Source organism: Pinus tabuliformis, chromosome 4_1 (assembly GCF_031772625.1).
Source record: "Pinus tabuliformis cultivar Carrire ecotype Pingquan chromosome 4_1, CPIR1, whole genome shotgun sequence".
In the NCBI taxonomy this organism is placed as follows: Eukaryota; Viridiplantae; Streptophyta; class Pinopsida; order Pinales; family Pinaceae; genus Pinus; species Pinus tabuliformis.
The window spans coordinates 566217701-566245513 of NC_142303.1; the positions used below are offsets into that span (position 1 = coordinate 566217701).

Genomic DNA, 27813 nt, shown 5'->3' on the forward strand with positions numbered 1-27813 from the left:
TTGAGTGGAAAATTCTTATGCCTTCTCCTCCCTTGCAATCTCGTTAGTGAAGCATAACAAATTATCCCTTGAGCATCGAGCCACAAATCAACCTAGCATAGGTATGAAACCGACAAAAGCCAAAAATCCTTGAGCCATTATAGTCATATGAACTTCCTTTATTTTTCCTTCATGAAATAAAATACGACAAGAATCTCAGGCGACGTAGCATAAGAAGAGTGATGATTCCCAACATTACTGTTGCATCTTTGACAAAGGCGCATAGAGATGACATATGTGAGAATGGACGGGTGATACATGCAACCTAATCATGCTTCAATATATTCATAATCACAATAGTAGTCAAGACCTGGTAGAATTGTTAGTTGAGAATGGGGTGTGGAGTAAGAAAAAATGGTCAGAGGATTTCAACAAGGAAATACATAGGCACACTAGACTGGTGTATTAGGGAAAAATAAGGAGCAACAAAAGACAAATATGCAGGTCTACAACTTAATTAGGGAATCCATAGTGAAGGATTTAAGGGGTAGGTTTGACAATTTGGAGTCTTGAAAGTTCATAGGTCTGGCCTAGAGGATACTTTCATATTGTTAACAAATAAAATTTGACTTTTGAGTAGTGAGGGTGCTTAGGCTAGGCCACAAAACTAGTGGCTTCAATTTGGGCAGGGCAAGAATACACCTGCTTTCATAACATGTTAAACACATACATGGAATAGAAATGATATGAAGGATAATCGTGAGATACATTCTATTAACAAGATTTACATACAAATAGAATTTCTTGTGACCCTTAGTTTTCACATTCAAAGTGGTGTTTTGGACTCTAGTTACTGTTCAACTTCCACACCATAACCCTTCGTGGATTAGGTGTCCAACAAATATGTTGAACATATGAGATAAAGGTATTATTTAGACTCTACCAAGTTTATAGATCCATTATAATTTAAAGATTTAATAACCCTATAAACTTACATCAAATAAGAAATATATTCTATAAAAAAAATTCACTTTATTTTTCCAGTGAAAAATCACTTAGAAACATGGAAAAAATCCTAGATAGTGGAAAATTTAATGGAATATGTCATGGCTCAAATTAGCATCTATTGTGCACTAGGTGGAAATGCATATTATTGTCAAAGTATGAATAGTAATAAACATATTGTTGATGGATTTATCATAATTTTTACGAGGATGTTGTAGCGGCTAAAACAACTCTAACATTTGACCTATTTCAAAATTTTGGAACTCCCCCATGCTAGACTCCTAACCTTTGTCTATGGAATTCCATGGAATTTCATGCTCTCTTTCACCTTCGAGTTCTTCTAGGACTTAAATAAATCTCATGTTTGAAGATATAACTTAATTTTTCCTTCTAAGTCTCTAGTCGCACTAGGAGACGTTAGTCTGAGCCCTAATGATGTGACTTGCGACCTCCCTCCTCTTAGTTGCATGTGACCCTCAATCTGCATTAGCTAATATTCATAGTCATGTAGTCACATGGTCACACTGGAAGAAATCAATAACCTCACAACCCCGTTTGACATGCGAACTTGTGACCTTGATCTTGGCGTGGCTTGCGACCACAAGAATTTTCACCTCATGTGTGTACCTTAGGTAAGACACATGCGAACCTCTCCATTCTCACCCTCAAGGTGCAACCTCCCCTCCTCACATGTGCACTTTCATTTATAAAAAATATCCTTTCGATACTCCATATAATTTCTGCATGTGAAGCTAGTGGAGTGCCCCCTAAGTTCGAGACTTTATGACCACCAGGTAGGTGCCTTTTCGACTCCCTCACAATCATTAATTTTTCCACTTCGAAGCTCTCCTTGTACCCAACTTTTCATCTTCCCCTCGAAGTCTCTTGGTTTCTCCCAAACACATCAATTTTAAAAGGTCTTGATTACATAAGGTAACTACACACCCACCAGTATTCCTATGTGCTAAAACTATTGAGTGGATATTACAGTCTGCAGATTTCAGTCAATGGGCCATCAAAAGGCACGATGGAGAGATTTTAGCCTCTTTTATTGCTACCAATATTTCCAGCTACTACAAGCCGCCTGAGCCAAAAGAAACTTTCAAAACTAGATGGCTAGTAGATTTCAATGAGACAATCAATGATACCAAAGATATATTGAAATCATCGTGGTAGGATCCAACCAAGTTCAGGGTTAAACCAAATTAGATCTATAAGATAGAAGGCTTGAGAAAGGTGTATCAATTGATGGATGTTCTGATGAGTAAATTGTATGGGAGAGCTGATATAGATACCTTCTTTGAATCATGGGTAACTTTGATGCACTTGGTTGCCACTAAAGGTACCATATTTAATTAGGTTAGCATCTTGGAATATGCGCTCAAGATGAATATTCAGGTATCCAAGGATCTAGAAAAGGGTAAACCATCATAATTCTACATGGATTCATATCTTATCGGTGCAATTTACGACAAATGCAAATTTGAAGGATGGAGTTTGAGATGGATCCTAGAGATACCAAAACCAATACATATCTACTATAAGTTATTTTTGAACCCAAGTTACAAGGCCTCATTTGAAACTACCTCAGAATATTTTATTTCTCCTTTATATCAGGCACTCTTTTGCTATGATCCACCTTGTATGTCAGATCAAGCTCGGAATACCCTCATCAAGGTGGCAGATTTGTTCCCTATTAGGGAAGCAACTTATATCAAGGTTTTTGGCACATACAAGCCTCCTCATGCTCTCCCAACATTAGCGACATATAAAGTGCTCTTGCAAGAGGTATTTTACCAGCTAGCTACCATATTATCCAAAACATTATCAAAGATAAAAAAGGGACCTTGTCTTGTATTTCCTTTAACAATTAGATCATATTATCTTGAAAATTTCAAAGAAACTGAAGCCAAAGCTAAGGAAATAAAATGTTTTTGTTTCATTAATCTGGGACTTCGGAATTATGACCCAAGGGTTATTGCAACCACACATTTTAAAGTAGTTAGCTTTGGATGGTCTTATAGACATGAGTAGTAGAACGAAGAGGACAAGGTTAAGAAATCTTATAATGTCCCTAGGGAATTGGGCCCAAATTAGCAACAATAAGAACAACAAGAATAAGAAGAGTAGTCACATGGTGAGGACATGGAAGGCATGAGCCTTAAGGACCATAGAGCTTTACTTAAGAGGAAGAAAGAACAACAAAACAAGATTGGAAAACAAAAGAAGAAAAATGGTGATCGGCTAGAAAACCTAAAGGATCAACAACAAGAAGATGAAGAAGGGGAAATTATAGAAGAAAAAAATGCATAAATAACCAGAAGAAAACAAAAGATGAAGAGGAAAAGAGAGGAAGAGTAGTGTAAAAAAACAGAAGAAGATGACGAACTTCAAAAGAAGCGACAATATGACGAAAGGAGAAAGAAGTTGGAAGCGAAATAACAACTTAGGAAGGAGGAGGAAGAGTGGAGAGAATAGGAAGCTGAATAAATGAAGAAACTAGAGGAAGAGGAAACACGGAAAATAAAAGATGAGGAGGAATCAAGGAAGAAATAAGAAGAATAAGAAATAAAAAGAGAGGTTGAGGAAGAGAAAAGAAGAAAATCCTAAGAAGAAAGAAAACAATAGGGAGAATAGGAGGCCAAAAGGCAATAGGAGGCTCTTGCTAAGAAGAATTAACATGATCAACTTAAGTAACAACAAGGCAACATTGTATATTCTTAGCAGGGTCAAGGGTTTGAGATGCAATTAGATTTTCCTCCTCTGGATGTTCCTCCTTCCATTCCGACTACTGGTGTACATCTTCCACTATGAGAGCTAGGCATCCCATATGAAGAAGAAGAAGAGGAAATACTAGATATCACAAGGATAAATTTTGACCAAATCTAGTGCAAAATAATGCAAGAAAGGAGAAGGTGTTATACAAAGAACCCAGCTAAGCCAATATCGTTGGTCACAGAGAAAGAATTTGTCATAGACACCACGATGAACCCATAAACGATTGCTTCAGCCAGAACAACTTTCATGACCACAATGGAATTAAATATGAGTAGATTTAACAAACAAGTTGTTGATCTACAAGCCAAGCTTACTACCTTTGAAAAAAAAAATTCACAATTATAGAATGAGAACTAAGCCTTGCACATGACTCATTCAAGCAATACAGAATTGCAACCATGTATTTAGGAGGAAGTGGCAATGGTAGAATATGTTACGGCCCTGGTCTTTCAATAGATGATGAAGTTGTAGTAGGCTACAACAACATTTACTACCATATAAGAAAAATCAAAAGAAAATGAATTTATGCTCAAACAAGCCACAATAGGAATTGATAACATACATGAACGGACCACTCAATATCCAGATGTGCCATAAAAGCTCCCAAGAAAGGACTAGATAGCCGCGGAATATGATAAAGTTCATATTCACGTCAAGTTCCACTCATGTGACTAGTTAACAAGGGATTTGGATAAAGTGTTAGCTTCATGTAGGAATTTTTTGAGTGGGATGGAATATGTAATTGAGGTGCACAAAGTTCCTTCTATTGGATTGGTCAATGAAATAAGGCCATAAGAAGAAGTTCTTCAACAAATCCAAGAATTCCTCAATCTTTTCAAACAAGATTCTATCATGGAAAACTTATAGGTTACAAAATAAACAATTAGCCAATATGTGGTGGAGCCTATAAGGATATACACCAAGCTCATGACCCTATCTAATCAAATCAAGGTAAAGAAGAACATTATGTTGCTAGGTGCCCTAGAATTTATTCACAGACATGGAGATGAGCAACAGAATAAGGTAATCAATTTTAAGGAGGAATTAAGGCTGTAGAAGGAGAAGAATTCCATAAAAGAATTTCTGCCTATTTTCTTAAAAAAAAAAACACATTTTTTCTCTGTTTCCTGTGTCTTCAAATTTTTTGTCTCCATCTCTACCTGGGATGTTCCAAAAGGATATAAGCAAAATGATAGGGGGTTTCATGAGGAAGGAGCCCACAAATACAGGCAACCTCCATGAACATCCTGAAGTAATAACCATTTTCACCAGAGCTAATTGGATGCCATTCTTTGAAAAATTCCGAGGGTATGATGAAGAAGTGGTTCAAGATTTTGGCCTCTCTTTAGTCCCTCACTCAAGGACCCATGCCATTATTACTTTGAGAGGTATCTCCATGGAAATCACCCCAGAATTCATCAACAGAGTTACCACCCTACCTATGGGATTACCTTGGAGCAAGGATGAAAAGCCTCTAGGACAGGTTGCCAAGAAAACCTTTTTCCAAAACAATGAGCATCCTGTGGAGGACAAAAATGGCATTAGGAGGACTAGTATACCTTACCCTTGGAATGAGGTTAGTTACTAGATTATCAAATATATTTCTTGTGAAGGGAGGTATAGCATAGTTTATGGCTACCATTTCAGACTTCTCCATGAGCTGAGATATGGTATGGACACTCCCACACCCTAGAAACTCAACATCCCATATTTTCTCCTATAGTCCCTCATAGAATCCAGCATTAAGTTGAAGGCTTAAACTGTTAGTGGAAGAGGCCCTCCATACCTTCACAATTCCCATAGCATGGGGAATCTTCCGAAACATGACAACAGAAGACAACATAAAGGCCCTCACATATGATCTCAGTCCTTCAGATAATGAGGAAGAGGGAGACAACAAAACAGAGAAGGAGGAAACTAAACCAGAGGAGGAAGATGTTGGCATTATGAGACAAGTGTTGTCCTTGATGGCAAACTACACTGATGACAAATCAGAATGCAGAAGGTCAGCAGCAAGGAATTGATGATCAGACTATAAGAAGAAGAGAAAATTCATATACGCAGGGTCATCAAGCCCAAGTCGCGTGTACACGCAGGTTGGCTTCATTAAAAGCGCGTGTATGTGGAAAACTCATTTTGGTCCGTGGCGGTTATTCCTTGGAAGTTGTGCCTATGGTTTTGGACCTTGGTGTCTCGACGGACGTGTTGATCCCTAGTTTTGAAGCTGTTGGTATTGGATTTCTATGGTTTTGGCTCTTGGTATTGAACAAGGCCTAAGGCTATATAAGGAGAAGAAGATCATTAGGCAAAGGTATCTGAAAAAGTCTTGAATATCTGATGAAGTATTAGATCCAGTATGCAGGTTATTGGTTGATGATGTATTGCTTGATCTAAGCTAAGGATAGATCTCATCTGTTGACGGAGAACAAGATCTAAGGAGAGATCGGGATCAAATGGTTTGAAATGAACTATCTTTATATGGTTGATTATGCGCAATGTTATGTTCTGGGTATAACTGAAATCTGGTACAGCTGCAAGTTATGAAAAATTATTTTTAGATCTGTACGCAGGTTGTCTTCGGTAAAACCGCGTGTATACGCGGGTTTTCTTCATTGTAGTAGCGTATATCTTTTGGAGCTTGATTTTTGGGTTGCAGCTGGATCTGACTGTTATTGCAAAGTTCTGTAGTCTGCTCTGTGTTCTGGTGACTGGGTTTGACAGGGTATCAGTGGTTCAGTGATTCAGAGATTGTTGATGCAAGTATTGGTTGTTTTGTAATCTGCTATGAAAGTTGAATGAATTATGGTCTTCAGATTGTAATGTTGTGCTTCAGGAATATCCAGTCTAAAAATGTATGAAAAGTGGTACCTGAAGGAAAGAAGATTGTAGGCCTGCACCTACGTACTAGTATCTTAGCTAGTACAAGAGCAAAGGGGGTTGGAGCTCCCTTCCAAGGAAGTTTGGAGAACGAGAGAGGGTTGTAGCCCTCTGCAGGTTGTAGCCTGCGTACTGGTATAAGGCTACACCAGTACAAAAGATTGTAAACTAAAGCTCTTATTAAAGAAAGATAGAGACAACTTGCAGCAGGTGGTTTTCACCCACATTGGGTTTCCACCTTATATCATGGTGTTCATGTGTGTGGCTTTTGTGTGATGATCTGTTATACTGCATCTGTTTACTTTTAATATGGTTAATAATGTCCTGATGCATTTACTGAAGATAAATTAACTGAATCATAAGTTTTCTGGTTATACGCTGGTTTCTTTAGACACAATAGCGTGTACACGCTGGTTCACTTAACTGAAGTCGCGTATATGTTTCAGAGTATTTGAAAAGTTTTATTGATCTGATAATACTGATTCACCCCCCCTCTCAGTATTATTTCCAACAATTGGTATCAGAGCAGGTCCTTCAGAGAAGCTTGATCGCTTGAAGGAAGATCATTCATCATGAGCAACTACGAGAAAGAAGCATCAATCAGGCCACCGATTTTTGATGGGACAAACTTCAATTATTGGAAGGTAAGAGTTACTGCCTATCTTCAATCTCTTGGTACAGAAGTTTGGGACATCGTAGAGACATGCTACACTTTTCCTTCAGCTACTCCTACAGATCCAGCCGAGAAAAAGAAGTATGAAACAAATGCGAAAGCAGTCAGTACTCTATTAGGATGTATATCTCAATCGGAATTCATGAAGGTAATGCACTATAAATCCGCAAAAGAAATCTGGGACAAAATTATCACGAGCTATGAAGGAGACGAACAGGTAAAGCGTGCTAAACTTCAAACTCTCAGGATTAAGTATGAGACTCTCAGAATGTATAATGATGAAAGTGTGGCTAACTATTTCCTTAGGGTAGATGAGATTGTTAATTGCATGAAAAATTTGGGTGAAGAAATAAGAGAGGCGATTGTGGTTGAAAAGGTTCTAAGATCATTGTCCCCCAAATTTGAATCTAAAGTGTCTGCAATAGAAGAAAAGGAAAATCTACGAATTCTTACTATGTCTCAGCTTCACGGAATTCTAACTGCTTATGAAATGAGAAAAGGAGGTCCATCAGACAGAAGAGAGGCTGCTTTCAAGGCTTCAGGCAAAGAAGATTATTATGAGACAAGTCACATGCCAGAAGATGAAGAAGAAGAATCAAATTTCGTCAGAAATCTTCAAAGGGGTTCTGGAAGGTTCAGAGGTAAGTTACTTTTAAATGTTTTGCTTGTGGAAGAGTAGGTCATTATGCTGCCAAATGTCCTCACAAAGATAAGAATGACAAGGGAAAGGAACCTACTAGATGGAACAAGAAACAGAGTGAAAATAAGAAAAGCTACTACACTCATGAAGATAGTGATGGTCTATCAAACAGTGATGAAGATGAACGAGGTAATGAATATAAGTTGTTAATGGCATTTGAAGATGATGATTATATGGATGCTGTAAATGTGGATGACCTTTATGATGAAATTACTGGACTCAAGAGATGTATAGAAGAAAAGAATATGATTATTGATACTCTACAATTTCAAATTGATGAAAAGGAAAAACATCTTGAAAAATTGGAATGTGAGATTGTTTGTCTTAGAAAGGAGATTGAGAAAACAAAAGCGATTAATCTTAAATTTGTTAAAGGATCTGAAACCTTGGATGAGATTATCAATGTGCAGCGATCTCCTCTGATCAAGACAGGTCTTGGATATAATGGAGAAACATCTCAAGCATCTACCTCTAAAAGCTATCTTGATGCAGCAAGGAGAAGCGAGCAAAGGCCAAATAAAAGTCATCAGGTGAATCAGGGACAGTTTACCTCAAATAAAGACCATCAAGAAACTCAGGGACAAACTGCCTTAAGGACAAACAAAAGCTACAATCAGCCTCAGGTAAAATCTTCCCAATTTGCTCCAAGAATGAATGTGAATAGAAGCTACAATCGGTTGGATGATAGATCTGATTATCGCAGAAGTTTCTTCAATGGCCAATGCTTTTCTTGCCATAACTTCGGTCACAAAGCAGCTCAATGTGTTGCCTACAAGACAATCATGACTAGAGAAGCTCAAAAGCAAGGGAGAATGACTGGAATCATGAAAAGGACTTATAACAACTTTTCAGTTCTTGAAAATGAAGTTGAATTCTCTATTTGTAATAACTTTGGTCATGAAGACTCTGAATGCAGGAGCAGGTTCCGGAAGACAACTCAGAAGGAACAAACCTCAAATGTCAGAACATGGAGAGTAAAGGAACCGCAACCAGAAAGATGTGGGATAGCCTTTTATGCATAAGGTCAAGAAAGTCTATGGTACATTGACAGCGGATGTTCGAAGCATATGACAGGGGACAAAGAAAAACTTGAGTCATATACCGCATTAGAAAAGGGGAAGAAAGTTTCTTTTGGAAACGACATCTCTGCAGCCATAAAAGGAAAAGGTGTTGCTCCATTAAAAGAGAAGGTCAAAGCTGGAAATGTTTTGTATGTTGATGGATTGAAGCATAATCTTCTGAGTGTTAGTCAGATGTGTGATCAAAGAACTGAGGTAATATTTAGATCAAATGGATGTTGTGTTCGTGACCTTGATACAGGTAAAACAGTGATCAAAGGAAGAAGGACTCCAAATAATCTATACATATTTGAAGAAGGACCACAACAATGCTATTTGAGCAAGGATGATGAACACTGGCTATGGCATCGGAGGTTGGGGCATCTAAGCTTTTCACAAATAAGGAAAGCATGCAAATATCAGGAAGTTCGTGGTCTTCCAGATATCAAAATTCCAGACAACACTATATGCAAATCTTGTCAGTTTGGAAAGCAAACCAGAACTAATTTTCCAGAGAAGGAAGGATCAGCTAGCATGCCTCTTGAGTTAGTACATACAGATACATGTGGTCCATTTAGAAAAAGAACACCTCGAGGAGAAGAATACTTGATATTATTCATTGACGATTTCTCCAGGTTTGTCTGGTTAGGGCTTATGAAGCACAAAGATGAAGCATTCGAAAAATTCAAATCCTTCAAAGCTTTGGTTGAAAATGAATCAGGACACAAAATTAAGTGCCTCAGATCTGACAGAGGTGGGGAGTTTACCTCAAACGAATTCTTCGATTTCTGTGAAGAACATGGGATAAGAAGAGAATTCTCTACAGCTAGAACTCCTCAGCAAAATGGGGTTGTGGAAAGAATGAACAGAACAATTCAACAAATGGCTCGTGCTATGCTTGATGAATCAGGCACTCCCGCAACTTTCTGGGGTGAGGCTGCACATGCTGCGGTTATTATTCTTAACAAAACAATTGTCCGAGTAAACAACACTCAAACACCTCATGAGCTCTGGAGTGGTGAGACTCCTTCGGTGAAGCATTTCAAAATCTTTGGGAGCAAATGTTATATTAAGAATACTGATGAGCAACTTGGAAAACTTGAACCAAGAGTAGATGAAGGCATTCTTCTTGGTTATTCTCCACATAGAAAAGCATACAAGTGCTAAAACAAAAGACTTGGCAGAATTGTTGACAACATTGATGTAGTGGTCGATGAGAAGGGATATATTCCTAGGCAAGTTCATCATGAAGACATTGAAGAAGATGAAGGCTACCCTCAAAGGCAGAATGATGAAGAAGAAGAAGAACCTCAAGAAGAACCTCAAGAAGAAGAAGAGCATCAAGAAGAACCAGAGGAGCAGACAAGAATAGAAGAGAAGACTCCATCCAGATATGTTCAAAAGAATCATCCAGAATCTCAGATTGTGGGGCAGAAAGAAGCAGGAATACAAACAAGAAGAAGAATTGCAGAAGCTTCAAGCTATTTGGCATTACTCTCTTCCACTGAACCACAAAATGTGAAAGAGGCATGCAAAGATGAATGTTGGGTCAAAGCAATGGATGAAGAACTTGAGCAGATCAAAAAGAACAATACTTGGGAATTGGTTCCTAGACCAAAAGATAAAAATGTCATAGGGACTAAATGGGTCTTCAAAAACAAATTGAATGAAAATGGAGAAGTAATTAGAAACAAGGCCAGACTTGTTTGTAAAGGATATGCGCAGCAAGAAGGAATAGATTTTGAAGAGACCTTTTCTCCTGTTGCAAGACTTGAGGCCATCTGAATGTTCCTTGCTCTCTCAAGCTTTCAAAACTTCAAGGTATTTCAAATGGACGTGAAATCAGCCTTTCTGAATGGAGACTTAGAAGAAGAAGTATATATTGAGCAGCCAGATGGTTTCATTCTTGGGAATGATCCAAACCTTGTATGCAGATTGAAAAAGGCTCTCTATGGTCTCTCTATGGTCTCAAACAAGCTCCAAGGGCTTGGTACTATCGGTTGGACAAATATCTTCACCAACAAGGTTTTTCAAAAGGATCAGCAGATAGCAATCTCTATATGAAAGTTGAAAATAACAAATTGCTAATACTTGTGTATGTAGATGATATTATCTTTGGCAGCAATGAAGAGGCTATGAGTCAAAACTTTGCCTCTGTTATGCAGAAAGAATTTGAAATGTCATTACTTGGAGAATTGACATACTTTCTTGGATTGCAAATCCAACAAAATGGAGGTATTTTCTTGTCTCAAACCAAGTACCTCAAGCAGATCTTGAAGAAGTATGGCATGGAAGATTCAAAGCCAGTTTGTACCCCCATGGTTACAGGATGCAGCCTCAGTGCAAATGATGAATCAGCAGCAGTTCACCAACCAACTTATAGATCCATGATTGGGAGTTTGCTTTATTTGACAGGTACCCGACCAGATATTATGCATGCAGTAGGAATTGTTGGAAGATTTCAAGCCAACCCAAAGGAAACTCATCTTCAGGCAGTCAAAAGAATCTTCAAGTATCTTCAAGGGACCGAAAACTATGGCTTATGTTATCCTAGAGATACAGATCTCACTCTTCATGCTTACACAGATGCAGATTGGGCCGGAAGTGTGGATGATAGGAAAAGCACAAGTGGTGGTGCTTTCTTCATGGGTTCCAGATTAGTATCTTGGTTTAGCAAGAAACAGAGTTCGATTGCCTTATCTACAGCTGAAGCAGAATATGTGGCTGCGACATCTTGTTGCACACAACTTCTTTGGATGATGCAGACCTTGCAGGATTTTCAAATCACTTGCACTCCACCAGTCTCTATCTTATGTGATAATACAAGTGCAATCAGCATTTCAAAGAATCCAGTCATGCACTCAAAGACCAAGCACATACCAATCAAGTACCATTTTCTTCGGGAACAAGTGCTTGAGCAAAAGGTCAAGTTGGAGTATGTTCCTTCTAAGGAACAAGTTGCTGATATTCTCACAAAACCACTGCCCAGGGAAACTTTTGAATATCTCAGACAAGAGTTGGGAGTTGTTGATGCTTCATCCTGCTGTTGAAGCTTGTCTGTTCTACAGAAAATTTGGTATACGCCAGTTACGTAAGGGATATCCGCGTATATATGCCGATTTATACTGGGAAAGTCGCGTGTATGGTGTACGCGTGTTGCAGAAAGCATATCCACGTGCATACGCTGTTTTCTGCAGGAGAAGTCGCGTATATGGAGTTCTGAACAGCAAGGGTAGACTCCGGTTGGAGAAGGTCTGAGATGGGTATGCCAGAATTCTTCAGGCACAGTTTCAGGGGGTGCAGCAGGCACAGGTTCAGGGGGAGCAGCTTAAAGTCCCATAAAGCATTGTTGGCTTTTAGATGCTTTTGGTTCTAGTACACAACTGTTGTTGGTTTCAGGAGAAGGAGCTCAGAAAGAAATCTTGGTTGCTGATCTAAAAGATGTGTATCAGATGCTGCTTGTGACTTTCATAAGTCTTGGTCTAGATTTGTTGTCTCTATGTCATGTATCTCTTCTGTGATATCTCTTTTATGGTGTCAAGGTCATGTAACGGCCTATGTTGGTTTCCCCACTATGCCTGGGATGAATGATGTAATATAATTGGTTGTTTCTGATGTATCCCCTCTTGGTTGGGAGTATGGATGAGTCTTTTGGTGATAGGAAGGTCCTTTATGATGTATAAGTCTTGGTTCGTTTGAAGAACATCTTTTGCAGATCTTGCCTACAGTCAGGGGGAGCATGTTCAGCACAGCAGAGCAGAGAGATCAGCATGTACTCAGGGGGAGCACAGCCCTTTGCCCTTGATGACAAAGGGGGAGAATGATTCTAAGGATCTTGGAGTTGCCATCAAGTCCAAAGGGGGAGATTGTTGGCATTATGAGACAAGTGTTGTCCTTGATGGCAAACTACACTGATGACAAATCAGAATGCAGAAGGTCAGCAGCAAGGAATTGATGATCAGACTATAAGAAGAAGAGAAAATTCATATACGCAGGGTCATCAAGCCCAAGTCGCGTGTACACGCAGGTTGGCTTCATTAAAAGCGCGTGTATGCGGAAAACTCATTTTGGTCCGTGGCGGTTATTCCTTGGAAGTTGTGCCTATGGTTTTGGACCTTGGTGTCTCGACGGACGTGTTGATCCCTAGTTTTGAAGCTGTTGGTATTGGATTTCTATGGTTTTGGCTCTTGGTATTGAACAAGGCCTAAGGCTATATAAGGAGAAGAAGATCATTAGGCAAAGGTATCTTAAAAAGTCTTGAATATCTGATGAAGTATTAGATCCAGTATGCAGGTTATTGGTTGATGATGTATTGCTTGATCTAAGCTAAGGAGAGATCTCATCTGTTGACGGAGAACAAGATCTAAGGAGAGATCGGGATCAAATGGTTTGAAATGAACTATCTTTATATGGTTGATTATGCACAATGTTATGTTCTGGGTATAACTGAAATCTGGTACAGCTGCAAGTTATGAAAAATTATTTTTAGATCTGTATGCAGGTTGTCTTCGGTAAAACCGCGTGTATACGCGGGTTTTCTTCATTATAGTAGCGTATATCTTTTGGAGCTTGATTTTTGGGTTGCAGTTGGATCTGACTGTTATTGCAGAGTTCTGTAGTCTGCTCTGTGTTCTGGTGACTGGGTTTGACAGGGTATCAGTGGTTCAGTGATTCAGAGATTGTTGATGCAAGTATTGGTTGTTTTGTAATCTGCTATGAAAGTTGAATGAATTGTGGTCTTCAGATTGTAATGTTGTGCTTCAGGAATATCCAGTTTGAAAATGTATGAAAAGTGGTACCTGAAGGAAAGAAGATTGTAGGCCTGCACCTACGTACTAGTATCTTATCTAGTACAAGAGCAAAGGGGGTTGGAGCTCCCTTCCAAGGAAGTTTGGAGAACGAGAGAGGGTTGTAGCCCTCTGCAGGTTGTAGCCTACGTATTGGTATAAGGCTGCACCAGTACAAAAGATTGTAAACTGAAGCTCTTATTAAAGAAAGATAGAGACAACTTGCAGCAGGTGGTTTTCACCCACATTGGGTTTCCACCTTATATCATGGTGTTCATGTGTGTGGATTTTGTGTGATGATCTGTTATACTGCATCTGTTTACTTTTAATATGGTTAATAATGTCCTGATGCAGTTACTGAAGATAAACTAACTGAATCATAAGTTTTCTGGTTATACGCTGGTTTCTTTAGACACAGTAGCGTGTACACGCTGGTTCACTTAACTGAAGTTGCGTATATGTTTCAGAGTATTTGAAAAGTTTTATTGATCTGATAATACTGATTCACCCCCCCTCTCAGTATTATTTCCAACAGAAGAGACCAAAACAAGGCAAGAGAAAACCAAGCCAACAGAGACAGAGAAGACAAAAGAAGAAGAAAAAGGGGCAGAAAAGATAAAAGTGTCTCCTGAGACCCTAGAGAGAGAGGCAACAACTGCTCTCACTACCCTCAGCACCCCAATGAAACCAAAGCAAAAGAGGAAGAGACAACCCTCAATGTATTTCAAAGCTAGGAAGAGCACAAGGATCAAAATAGGGAAACCCCAACCTCCTTCTAAGGTGCCTATTTTCATTGAAGATTCACCCACTGTCAAAGAGGGAGAATCTCCCTCTAAAACCCCCATCACATATGAAAGAGGAAGTCCCAGATCTTCCACATGGAGGGAAAGAGTTCAACTACAGGACTCAAAAACTGCTCTACAGGAGGCACATACTGTTCTACAAGAGACCCTAACTAAACTATAGGAGACTGAAAAACTTGAGAAAATGGTAGAAGGACAATAAAAGGGGAAGGAGGATGCAACAGAGGCTCAAAAACTTGACCCCCAACCTAGTTTGGGATCTTACTACAATCTTCTCAAGGGCGGAAAATCATTCCATAGAAATTTGCAGTCCACTCTTCTTTGAGTTAGAGAAAGAAAGGATAAGGAGCCATAGATGGATGCAAATCGCCAAATCCAAGGGGGTAGAGGATATTGGCCATATGGAGAATCAACTCAGAGAAATGGGAAGAGAACTAAGTGTTTCCAGAAATAGAGAAGCAATCACAAGAAATCACTTTCAAACAGAAAATGAAGTGTTAACAAGATAGTTGCAAGAAAAGGAGACACAATTGGCATGCATGGCCAGTTGGTCTATGGAGGCACTACAGTGTAGAACACTAGCAAAATAATATGGATTATATCTCAAGGACTAATGGCTGCAGTTTTAGATAAAGACTTTGGCACAAAGGGGCACCATGCCTTTCTAAGATTATAGACAGTTTATGGACCTATGTGACCAGAGTTCAACAGAAGACAAGGCAAAAATAACAAAATTCTATTTGCATAACATGGCCCTCAAAGACATGAATGTGTGGGAAGAAAATTCTAGGCTAGGGGACATGCAGCTAATGGCCATGGCATCATGGATGAATCATGAGGAATTAAGGGCAGCAGAGTTCAGGAAGTTAATGATAAAGGAGCAGACTGAGCCCCTAATGATTAGAGCAGAGCCATCAGATCCCATGGCTCTCATCAGCACACACCAACTGCTTGCCAATAATCCTCAAATCACCCCAAGATATATCAGTGACCAAGCACAAGCAATTGCACATTTTGATGATATGGAAAGATTACTTGGGGATGACTGTGTACATGCTCGTATGAGGAGGTGGAACTCCGTACCACATAGTTTGCAAATCAGGGAGTATCACTCCCCAACTAGGATGAAAGAGGCACTAAGGAGAGTGCCAATGTACAAGCGCTCCCTGCAGAGTTTAAAGGTCAATTGGTTTGGCCTCAAATTGAGTCCCCCACTACTGCTAGGCCTGCTGGAAGGCAGAAAAGAGGAAGAGGAGCAACAACAATGGGAGGAGGTGGATAGAAAGGCAGGATTCCATGACAAAGAAGAGGATATCACAGTAGAAGCATGGGATGTTAGGGAGGCCACCCGGGCCATCAAAGATGAGGAGATGGATTGAGTTGCTCAGAGGATGAGCAACACCTTCAGTAGGGGGTGATGATGAGCCCCATAAATGGTTAATTATATGGACTCATTTTTCCTCCTAACTTAGCTTAATCAACCATTCTCTTAGCTTATTTCATGTTTTTTGATTATATTTATGCTAATAGAGTGAGTTGGGTTGGTCATTATGCCATGGAAGTCTAATGTATGCTTAATGCAGATTTTTGGTCAATTTTGGAGACAAAGTCAAAGACTTAATGGACATTTGGCAGCAAATATTCAAAGAAGACAAGGGAGAGGACTTATAGAAGGATATCACCCTCATTTATGAATGCCCATTTCAAATTCTCCATCATGCAGCTCGGAGCACAAGCAGCCACATCAATGCACCAAAGAGGCAGCCGAGCAAGTGAATGATAACTTCTGTCTATCTCAAGTTTTGGGAGCCGAGCCTCCTCAATTTTAGGGAGGCTGTTGGGAGCTTTGATTGTATAAGTAGAGAGGCCTAGGGCTTCATTATGTTGTTGTAAGTTAGTCAAATTTTCGAGTTTTGTTGCAGCTCAACTTCGATCTTACTTTTGTTGACAGTTTCATATAGTCTTATTATTTTTTGTTAATGAAGATGAGACCTTTCTTGAGCTACCACTGAGTTACCTCAGAGGTTTGAAGCTCTTGGGTTACGGCCCTGTTATCACCCCAAGAAACTCACCTAGGTTGCATATCGGTGATGCTCGGGAACATTACAAATTCAACCAAATATAGTTGGATAAATGGTGGATGAATGGAACAAATGCTGCATATTCAAGCCAGATAACCACTTCTACTATGATTGACCCCAGACATGGGTGAACACCCCCAGACTACAAGGCTTTTAACCACCTATTACTCACAGTTTGAGGATAAGGTGATAATGGAGAAGACTGACCACACCAGCAGATGCACAGGACCCTGTGATGGCCGGCTGCAACTAGTTAAGAGGTCTGTAAATCTAGTTTCTAATGCACAGATAGGATGATAGCTCTCTATGCACTAAACAACAGAAACCTGCACACATGTTCTATGATACATGCTAAATCCTAACACAGAGGTGGGATGACAGCCCCTCTGATGCTAAACATTCACAGCAATAGAACAAATGCAAACAGGCACAACTTGGAACAAGAAAGAGAAGTGGAAAGTGAGCAATAAACAACAAAAGGAGCTTGTATTAGCTGGAAATGAAGACCAGACGCTGCAGGTTACAAAGTAGTTACAGTCTCCAGAAGTTGAACCTTACAACAGGGTTCTCTTCATCTAACACTCATCCAATCTGATTACATCTCTGTTCTGGGTATATATACAATTTGTTTACAAAATTGCTCTGCTAAGTTATGTGTGGAGGAGCCCATAAATGGCCACCAACCACATTTACACTCAGGAATGGTCCTTTGATACGAATCTGGCTATGCTGTAAATGGATTTGCCCCCCTCTGGCTCTCTGCGGTCCTTCTTTGGATAGGTGGCGTGAAATACCAAAGGAACCATAACCATTGAATGCTCTGCATTGATAAACGGTGTCCTGCTTCCTCCTCGGCCATACTTTTGATTAATGGCAGCTGCCTGCTACGCTGTACTGCACCATGTCTGCTTTGACCAATTCCGCGCCATTGAGAAATCCTGCCCGCTTTGCCACTTTTAAATATCAAAGGTTGAGTTTGTGCAATATTTCCTCTATCGGGTCCGCCCTTTGGGTCACAATGCATATTTTAACAGGCCAATTCTCTGTTTTTAATATTTGAAAAATACACAATAAACTACTGCTAAAACATGAAAAATGGCTTTGGCGGATTTAAATAATATATATATTTTACTTTCGAACCCTTTCGGATCCGAAACCCATCGCAATCGGCAACTGCCAGGCATCCTTTGTATTTTCTTCATATTTCGTTATATAACGAAAATGCTCCCAAATCAATGCAAATGGCCTAGCGCGGACTTGAAATATTATAAGATAGAGCATTGTACATATATCGGGTCTGGCTTATCGGGTTGGAAATATATCCAATGTGAAGGCCCTGTCTCTTTGGTTTTGCCGATAGCGAAATGCTGACGCAGCGTGAGCCGTTGATCCATGCACGCGATCAACGATCCTTGCTTAATCGCTGATCTCCATTGCCACTGCCGATACCGCCGACCCGCCGATCGCCGATATTGCCGCGGACCCGATATTTTATAAAAAGGGATTAATACTGCCTTTCGGGTCCAGCCCATCGGCGATCACAGAACATAAAAGCCCCGATCTTTGGTGAAGCGCCGATATTGTTGTGGACCCGAAATAATATAAAATGGAGTGTTGAAGGGCCATCGGGTCCGGCCCATCGCATCGGCACATAACTTATGTTAAAGCGTGCCCCTTGTAATCGCCGATAGCGAAATGCCGACGCGATCTGGACCATTGATCGGCCAAATCCAACGGCTGATATGACTTCGGACCCTTAAGCCTGCAACTTTCATTTTTTCATGATTTTAGCGCATTTGTGCCTCCCGATAAAGTATTTCTGCCTTCTCAAGGGCTTTTCCTCTTGCGCTATTTTGATCGGTGGAAGGCTATTAACCCAACATTGAAGATTTCAATCAGCACTCACGGATCTCTTGGCATGAATTTCAGTGACTTTGCGGACTTTTGAGAGCGTTTAGCATCCATTTTTGATCCGTTTGTATAGCAGAGCTAACACTGGCTCCTTCTGGGGATGAGATCCTCCCTGTGAGGTCTCAAGAACCTGCAGACCAATGCCTTCCTACAAAACAAACTTAAAAAACATTTGCCTAGTGTCCATTGGGCATGGAGTCAACTAAGCATACAACAGACTGCTATGAAAACTGTAAAAGAACATAATTACAATAACATTAAAAGCCTGAACACATAAACTTCAAAATTTGCCCATTTGCTGGGCAATCAAAATTGTTTCTCCTGCTGTCAGCCCGGTTCATCATATATCAACAGGACAGGATTTATTTGATCATCCACCTCAAACAGTTTAGGACACTTGAGCTTAATAGGTAGAGATGATCGGTGCTTCATTCCCTTTCTGTGTGTTTTCCTCCTTGGACGTTTTTCAGAGGAGCCTTTGTACACTTGCTAGATAATCATGGCTGCAGTGTATGAGTCTGTGTCTTTTGCGGCCTGCTCCACTAATATAAAAAAGGAACCATTGAATTTTTGTGCAGGGGATACAGAAACAGCCTCCGCTCCTAAATTTTTTTTTGAACAATCATCATCCAAGGAGGACTCCCATGACTACGCATCCTCTCCCTCTGTTATCTGGACGGCTACCCTTTCGATTTGTGTGGAGACCTCCTGAGCAGGCATCAGAATATTAAGACTGAGGTGATCAATCTCAGCCTTGGGCATTGAGTTATAGCCTGCTTCAGGGCTTAGTGGGCAACCATGAGGGCTTGTCATCTGAGCATACAAAGAAACAAAGATGATGATGGAGAGCTTTCCTCTCCCTTTTTAATCGCTGGATTGGGGACAAAAGCGGGCTGGAAAATTGGCAGATCAACATAGCCATGTAAAGATGAGCTGGCTTTAGGCACAAATTCTTCGAGGGGGAAGGGATCTGCTGCTGGCTGCCACTGCTGGTCAACTTGTTCTTCTGCAGTTACGACAAATTGTTGAACAGTGACTTTGGATATTGCTTCGTCATAAGCAGCCCTTGTTAAGAAAGGAGCACCTTCCAAAACATGGACCTCCTCCTCTTCGGGATGCTCTTCTTCCATGACTATATTTTGACAAAGGGTTTTCACCCTTTGATCTTCGTTTACCTCTCTGCTTCTCTGCAAAATCTGCGCATGCTCATGTGTTCGTCTACATGGATCTGGAGTTGGAAAAGAAATAGAACAATGAGCTCCTGCTTCTTCAAAACGCTGCTCAGCTCTCAACTTGGAAACTTCAGAGGTCAAAAGCTCGATCATCCTAGCTAATTTATCAATCTCAGGCTCTGAGGATGATGAGGATTCACCTCCCTGACTTCTGCATTCATCATCACCTTCAAGTCTTCCTGCAGCCATAATATTGGATTCTACTTCAAAGGTTGCATCTTGCATATCAGCCAAATAAGCACATCTCCTTTCTCTTAATAGCAGGCAGAACTGAGAATCGAAGGCATTAGCATATGTGAGCATGGCAGAAGAAGGGGTAGGTTTTATTTCTGCTGGCATTCTGCTGTACAAATGATTAAATCTGATATTGAAATCAGACAGCAGCTCACCATCTTCTTTCTGCAAGTTCCCAAATTCATCATGATAGAAGAGCAGATCTTTATTATTTCCCCAGTGCTTTAAAAATACATCATCTAAAGCATCAATGTCTGCAATGGACCTAGGGGGTAAATCTCTAAACCATTTTCTAGCCTCCCCATCTAGGCTTTGAACAAAAACCCTCATCCAAACATCCTCTTCATTGATATGAAGATTATCAGCGTAACAATAAAAAGATTCGAGGTGCTCTTCAGCTGATACTCCTTCTGCACCAGTAAACTTAGGCATATATTCCATATAATCTCCTATAGGCATGGCATTTAAAGGTGTAGGCAATATCAAAGGTCCATATCTAGCAGCAACAATCCTTTCAATCCTAGTAGGTGCTTGCTGTCCTGCCATGTTTGGAATATGCGGAAGAATACTAACAGATGGAGTAGTAGGAGATAATGTAATGGATGGGAAAGATATTGGGATGTTTTGGACAGTATGGGAAACTTTCTTCAGACTCAGATTCAAAGGGGAACTAAATGGAGAAGGAGCTTTATGAATTTCTGCAGATATTTCTTCCTTAACGGTACTAGGCTCTAAGTCTTCAAATTATGTATCTTCAACTAAAAACTCCTCATGCAGAGACAAATAAGATTTCTTGGGCTTACCTAATCCTGATGCTCCTTTCTGCGATGTTTTCTTCGGGTTAACAATCTTTTCACGGTCAGGCACTGGAACAGCTGGAGAATTCTGCAGATTTCTTCTAGTATGCCTCACAAACTACGCCAGAACTTCAATGTGGAGTTTCCAAAGGATGGCCTTCCTCCAGTGGAGTCGCCAGATAGATGATTACAACCAAAATCTATGTTCAAACCTTGTCTTTCATCAAAGTTTGAAGCTGTGTCATCTCCCAGGGAAGCTGAGCTTCGATTCTCTTCTCCCCGGCAACGGCGCCATTTAATGTTATCACCCCAAGAAACTCACCTAGGTTGCATATCGGTGATGCTCGGGAACATTACAAATTCAACCAAATATAGTTGGATAAATGGTGGATGAATGGAACAAATGCTGCATATTCAAGCCAGATAACCACTTCTACTATGATTGACCCCAGACATGGGTGAACACCCCCAGACTACAAGGCTTTTAACCACCTATTACTCACAGTTTGAGGATAAGGTGATAATGGAGAAGACTGACCACACCAGCAGATGCACAGGACCCTGTGATGGCCGGCTGCAACCAGTTAAGAGGTCTATAAATCTAGTTTCTAATGCACAGACAGGATGACAGCTCTCTATGCATTAAACAACAGAAACCTGCACACATGTTCTATGATACATGCTAAATCCTAACACAGAGGTGGGATGACAGCCCCTCTGATGCTAAACATTCACAGCAATAGAACAAATGCAAACAGGCACAACTTGGAACAAGAAAGAGAAGTGGAAAGTGAGCAATAAACAACAAAAGGAGCTTGTATTAGCTGGAAATGAAGACCAGACGCTGCAGGTTACAAAGTAGTTACAGTCTCCAGAAGTTGAACCTTACAACAGGGTTCTCTTCATCTAACACTCATCCAATCTAATTACATCTCTGTTCTGGGTATATATACAATTTGTTTACAAAATTGCTCTGCTAAGCTATGCGTGGAGGAGCCCATAAATGGCCACCAACCACATTTACACTCAGGAATGGTCCTTTGATACGAATCTGGCTGTGCTGTAAATGGATTTGCCCCCCTCTGGCTCTCTGCGGTCCTTCTTTGGGCAGGTGGCGTGAAATACCAAAGGAACCATAACCATTGAATGCTCTGCATTGATAAACAGTGTCCTGCTTCCTCCTCGGCCATACTTTTGATTAATGGCAGCTGCCTGCTGCGCTGTACTGCTCCATGTCTGCTTTGACCAATTCCGCGCCATTGAGAAATCCTGCCTGCTTTGCCACTTTTAAATACCAAAGGTTGAGTTTGTGCAATATTTCCTCTATCGGGTCCGCCCTTTGGGTCACAATGCATATTTTAACAGGCCAATTCTCTGTTTTTAATATTTGAAAAATACACAATAAACTGCTGCTAAAACATGAAAAATGGCTTTGGCGGATTTAAATAATATATATATTTTACTTTCAAACCCTTTCAGATCCGAAACCCATCGCAATCGGCAACTGCCAGGCATCCTTTGTATTTTCTTCATATTTCGTTATATAACGAAAATGCTCCTAAATCAATGCAAATGGCCCAGTGCGGACTTGAAATATTATAAAATAGAGCATTGTACATATATCGGGTCCGGCTTATCGGGTCGGAAACATATCCAATGTGAAGGCCCTGTCTCTTTGGTTTTGCCGATAGCGAAACGCCGACGCAGCGTGAGCCGTTGATCCATGCACGCGATCAACGATCCTCGCTTAATCGCTGATCTCCATTGCCACTGCCGATACCGCCGACCCGCCGATCGCCGATATTGCCGCGGACCCGATATTTTATAAAAAAGGATTAATACCGCCGTCGGGTCCAGCCCATCGGCGATCACAGAACATAAAAGCCCCGATCTTTGGTGAAGCGCCGATATTGTTGTGGACCCGAAATAATATAAAATGGAGTGTTGAAGGGCCATCGGGTCCGGCCCATCGCATCGGCACATAACTTATGTTAAAGCCTGCCCCTTGTAATCGCCGATAGCGAAATGCCGACGCGATCTGGACCGTTGATCGGCCAGATCCAACGGCTGATATGACTTCGGACCCTTAAGCCTGCAACTTTGGTTTTTTCATGATTTTAGCGCATTTGTGCCTCCCGATAGAGTATTTCTGCCTTCTCAAGGGCTTTTCCTCTTGCGCTATTTTGATCGGTGGAAGGCTATTAACCCAACATTGAAGATTTCAATCAGCACTCACGGATCTCTTGGCATGAATTTCAGTGACTTTGCGGACTTTTGAGAGCGTTTAGCATCCATTTTTTATCCGTTTGTATAGTAGAGCTAACAGGCCCAATCCAAGAAGCCAAGCTCCTCTTGTTTGTACTTATATGCTTTGTTTCAGTTCATGAGTTAGTACTGTTAGATAAATTTCTTTCTTGGTTAAGAATATGTTGTATTTGGTAATTTAGAAGGTTGTTTACATTCAAGTTTTTTGTAGCAGGTTGAATATTGATAGAAAGAAGATAGAAAAAGGCCATCAACAGAGCCTTGGCCTCCTTTCCTCCCTTTGGGACCATGAACTGAGGCCAAGACGCTCTTGCTGCCATGAAAAAACACATATTTGCCTTTTTTCCATAGGATCTCTAGTGTTGCAGTTGTTAGAAGGTTGATGCTTTTCTTTAGATTTCTTTTACCATGCTTAGTTTTGTCTTGCAATAAGTTTCCTTCCATGCTTTCTCATTGTAGCATTCTCCAACATTTACTTTCTTAGATCAGAGTTTAGATTAACTTGATGCAAAGTTCTGTTTTGATATAGCTAGTTTCCTTGCTTTCTTAAATCTCACTATTTGAGTTTCAGTTCTCTTGCAGCAAATCCCTTCTCACAATAAGTCAGCCAATCATCCATCACCATTCCTCATTTATCTATGTTCCATAGGTCACCCAAAGTCCCTCACAAATCTGCCTCAATTTTCTACACTTTTCTCATAAACGTTTCTCTTCTTTCTTGAACAAGTTCAACCATCTTTCTCTTCCCTAATCCTCCTTGATGAACCTTAGACACCTTAACACATCCTCCTATCCATCAGCTACCCTTTCCACCCATTTCCCACCTTCAAAACCCCTAAAACATCTCTCGGCATCCTCCTATAGAGCCTCCTGTAGACCTCCTGTAGATCCCCTGTAGCCTCCTGTAGAATTTCCTGTAGGTTCCTGTTTGAGATCTGATTGCAGGAAAAGCCTCTAGAAGGCCTCTTGAGGACTCATAGGGCCCATCCACACCATCATACACCGCTACAAATCCCAAAGTCACCCTCCATCGCCACCTAATCGCTGCCACATCCACAAACAAATAAATTACACGCATAAGAATTTCACATAAAAAACTATAAAAATCCAAAAGGATGTTTGTTTCTCATTTCCTCCTAGAAATAGCTTGAATATATGTTGTTCACTTCTTATATTAAGTAATGGCATTCATTTCATGGTTTTTCATCTCTCTTTCTGCAAATGTAGGATTAGTTGGTTAAGTAGGATTTCCTTGCTTTACTTTACATTTCAGTCTTCTTTTCCTTTCTGCAAGTAGAGTAGCCCCTGTAGAGTAAGATTCCCTTTCTTTCATCACATATAAAAGCTTCTTCTAAATTCATACAAGTTTGCTTGAGCTCCTAGTGATCTTGCGTCAGCTGACCAAGTGACAGCCTGCAGCAAGAACTAGTACTTGTGCATACAGCACCGTCGCTTCCAAGTTTGTTACGAACTACCGGGTTGATAAAAGTAAAGTAGGAAGCCCAGGAGTTGCAGCATTATTGCTGCAATACTGGTGCGCACCAACCATTGATCTGGATTTAAACATGAATGAAACAAATTAAAAATATAACCATAAATACAGAGATGCAACATAAATAATACTTCATTTCATTAATGTAAAATACTGAAATATGCTTACAAATAGAAATGGAAATAAACCATCTAGGGCGATGGTAGCTTATCTCCGAGAAGAGATGCGGTGGCTACATTCCTCTGAAGTGTGTTACAATGAGGATCGAAGGCCTATTTAATGCTAAGAAACAATGGAAAACCCTAAACATTCAAAAACCTAACCCTAGGAGATGAAGCGCCAAACTATGGGCCCCGTTTGGGTAAATTCGTACATCAACTTCTCGGGGTCGTAACTTTGGCATATGATCTCAATTTGACACGCACAATATATCGTTAGAAATATCTATCTGAGGAATAAAACTTTTGAGTGAGAAAAATTGGTCCATGGATCCATGTTGCTCCTAGTTTTCCCAAACAAATTTCGTTTAGGGTCTCAAAACGGCTCCAGAAGTTCAGGACCCGAAAAACTGCTAAAAATAGTAAATTATGCTATAAATAAGGAAACTAAAAAACTGAAAGAGACAGCTGTCTGGGTCTAAGTGGGATAGGTGGGTGGCCACCAACATCCACTTGGATCATCTAGGTTCAATTCTATCCCTGAGAAGAGTCGTTTGTCTAGGTCTAACTCTCTTCCAGAGAAGTTTGAAACTATTCAAGACATAGGGTTTGATTCCTTTCCATCATAGTTTGTTGAGGAAAAAATACGAGAGCTTTGTAAATCAGACTGTCATTGATAAATCTTTACTGCAACCATATATACCCAAAGTTCAACCTCTTGAATTATATCCTGATCTAGAATACCTACAACAATTTAATAAATTACAAGATTTAGTTTCGGTTTTGAACCAAGCCATTGATGAAGCTTTTATTCAACAATCTATTGAATTTTTAGCTTTAACAGTTGCATCAACTTCTTTTTCCACCCAATCTTCCCAGTATATTAATCTACAACCCCCTAGTCTACTCATTCTATAGTCTCTACTTTTTTACCTGTAATATCTCAGACTGTTGTTCCTACTATCCCTGTAGTTTTCACAACTACACCTACCATAGGTCCATCTTCCAGTAAAACTCTCAGACCAGCTATGGCAGGTAGGTATGCAACTTTAGTGTTACCAGGGCAACTAAATTCTATGCCTACAGATTATTAGTCCAAAATTCTAACCTTTGATAACACTGGTTCTCATACCACTTAGCAACATGTGGATAGAATGAATGATGTTTTTGACCTTCAGGAAGTAGATGAGGCTGATGTAAAGATGATATTGTTTGCTCAAAGTCTAGGAGGTGATGTCAAAAAATGGTTTAGGAGTTTACCTATAGGAAGTATAACCAACCTTGATGCATTCCATCAAACTTTCTTAGCTAGATGGGAAATCAAGAAAAATCCACTTCAACTCCTGAATGAATACAAAAGACTGAAAAGAAAGCCAAATGAAACTATGGAGGAATACTGTGAACAATTTAACATTGTTTACAATGCAATTCCTATAGACATCAAACCCTCCCTGGCCTAGCTTTAATTGATTTTCCTGATGGTTTTGATGTAGACATGGAGTATCAACTTAGAGAGAGAGACCCTACAACTTTAGAAGAAATGCAAGCCAATGCTATAAAAGTTGAAGCTAACATCCTAGCCAAGAAAGCCAAACTAAAATCTGAATGCAGAGTTACCATTAAAGAAGAGCCTTCCACTTCTGCCTCTGATCAAAAAATTGATAACCTAGTGAGGGTAGTGGAAAATATGATGCAAAGAGTAAACATAAATGATCAAGCTCAAATGAGAGAAACTCAAACTTCTCCTCACAATAGGAATCAAAACTTCAAAATAAATGTTCCCCAAATCAAACAATGAGAGTAAAAGGGTCTAAACCAACAGGTTCGCCCTCCTTTTCAGGAAAAATATACGGATGATGAGGGTAATATTATTGAAGATTTAGATGACAGTCAAATAAATCTGATGGGAATAAATGATGATGAAACTATTTTTCTCACTCAAGAGGAGCAAGAACTTTTCCTCCTAACTCAAACTGAACTTGACTATGAGGAATTAGATGAATATAAACAAGGTTTTGAAAATGCCATCATGGAAGTTCATAGACAATACAAACTTAAGAGAAAAAAAAATTCAGACACTCTCAACAACAAAAACTCTGAGAATCCTGCTAAAAACTCCTCTGAAACTGATCCTAGGAAAACCATAGATAGTTATCCTAAGAAGATTATTGATAATTCTGGCAAAAGGAAAGTAGAAACTCCTGTCAAAAATATAGTTGATAATGTTTCTAAAATTACTCAAACCAATATCCGAACCACAAGTCAGAGAAAAGAGCCTATATCAAAATAAATAACAAATCAATCTGATCTTCTCAACCTGATTAAGATTCAAACATTGTTCAACATTGAGAATGAATTAGAAAAATTGAACATTCCTATTCCCCTAAGAGAGTTAATGAACAAAAATATGTACAGACCTTAAGTGATGAAGGCTCTAAACATAGGGGAAAATACAGATTCTATTAGTTTGAATGATGACCAACCTGAACTCTTATTTGGGCCAGACGTTGAGGGCAAACCACAGGAAGGGGGTGTTCCTCCATTCTATGTTAGCCTAAATATTCATGATAAGATCCTCCATATTGCTATGCTAGATTAAGGTGCTTCTCACGATTTAATGCCAAAATTTCTTCAGGAGAAACTAGGACTTGACATTACCAAACCTTATAAAGGCATATTCCTTTGATTCCAGCAAAGTGAGATGCTTAGGTCTCATCAAATACCTGTGTGTTACTTTAGCTCAAATCCTGACCAAAAGCCTAGTAATGGATATAGTGGTTGCATATATACCCCGTAAGTATGGCATGTTGTTGTCTTGCTCATGGGGAGAAAAGTTACAAGGGAACCTACAGATGGATCTGACCTTTGCTACCATACCAGTTTTTGGTCAACAAAGAAGATTATATAGGGAAACCTTGATGAAATTCATGGTGAGGAGTAAAGAGAAGCCTCACAACTATCCTCTTTACTATGTCCACTGAGA

At 39.9% G+C, this 27813-nt stretch overlaps 1 protein-coding gene across 1 annotated transcript in view; it reads right to left on the reverse strand.

Annotated features, from left to right (window-relative positions):
* Positions 1-27813, reverse strand: part of LOC149177140 (plasma membrane ATPase 2-like) — a 137466-nt gene that overhangs the window by 30532 nt on the left and 79121 nt on the right. The gene's annotated exons all lie outside the window — the stretch shown is intronic.